This window comes from Arachis ipaensis, chromosome B1 (assembly GCF_059453495.1).
Source record: "Arachis ipaensis isolate K30076 ecotype BB chromosome B1, ASM5945349v1, whole genome shotgun sequence".
Classification (NCBI taxonomy): domain Eukaryota; kingdom Viridiplantae; phylum Streptophyta; class Magnoliopsida; order Fabales; family Fabaceae; genus Arachis; species Arachis ipaensis.
The window spans coordinates 87,592,258-87,593,461 of NC_142436.1; the positions used below are offsets into that span (position 1 = coordinate 87,592,258).

Here is a 1,204-nt window from a genome sequence, read left to right on the forward strand (position 1 = left end):
TCTGGAGAATTGGCGCTGAGGGTAAGGTGCTTTAGGGACATATGGCCTTAGGACTTCTTTTTCTTCAGGTGGATTGGGAGCATGTGTTTGTTCTTTTTCTTTGTCACTTGAATTTTCCTCTGCTTCCTCTTCTTGAGTTTCCTTTGAGGTCTCTTTCAATTCTTTTCCAATTCTGAGAGTAATAGCTTTGCATTCCTCTTTCAAAATTGTCTTGGTGGCATTACAAGAACTATGGCCAGGGGCTTGCTTGGACAAGTATCCAATTTGTGCTTCAAGTTTCTGAATGGCAGCATCTTGATTTTGCAAATTAGATCTCACTTCCTCCTTGAAATTTTGTCAGCCACTATTTCTATGACATCAATGGCTTCTTCAATGGTCTTTTTCTTGTTCAGGGAACCTCCAGATGAGTGGTCTATAACTTTCTTTGATTCATAGGAAAGCCCTTCATAAATGATATGGAACTGCACCCACTCATTGAACATATCAAGTGGACATTTCCTTGTCAAATCTTTGAATATCTCCCAGGCCTCATATAAGGTTTCACCATCTTGTTGTCTGAATGTCTGCACCTCAGTTCTCAGTCTATTCACTCTTTGAGGAGGGTAGAACCTTGCTAAGAATCTATTTACCACATCTTCCCAGGATGTCAAGCTTTCTTTGGGAAATAATGTTGGCCATTTAGATGCTTTGTCCCTCAAAGAAAATGGAAACAGTAGCAATTTATAGTTGCCAGGATGAACACCATTAGATTTAACTATATCACAGATCCTTAGGAATGTAGTGAGATGTGATGAGCTGATAATTTATACCCTTTTTGGCATTGATTTTACATAATTTTTAGTATGATTTAGTTACTTTTCATTATATTTTTATTAGTTTTTATGAAAAAATCACATTTCTAGACTTTACTATGAGTTTGAGTATTTTTCTGTAATTTCAGGTATTTTCTGGCTGAAATTGAGGGACCTGAGCAAAAATCTGATTCAGAGGCGGAGAAAGGACTACAGATGCTGTTGGATTCTGACCCTCCTGCACTCGAAGTGAATTTTCTGGAGCTACAAAAGCCGAATTGGAATGCTCTCAATTGCGTTGGAAGGTATACATTTTGCGCTTTCCAGCAATATATAATTGTCCATACTTTGCCCGAGATTTGATGGCCTAAACTGGCGTTAAAAGCCAGCAAAAAACTTTCTGGCGTAAAACA

General features: G+C 38.1%; 1 non-coding gene across 1 annotated transcript; it reads left to right on the forward strand.

Moving 5' to 3' along the window:
* The first annotated feature begins 477 nt into the window (after positions 1-477).
* Positions 478-584, forward strand: LOC148577362 (small nucleolar RNA R71). Its single transcript, XR_015903576.1, has one exon. It is a non-coding gene; the product is annotated as a small nucleolar RNA R71 (small nucleolar RNA).
* The last annotated feature ends 620 nt before the right edge of the window (positions 585-1,204 follow it).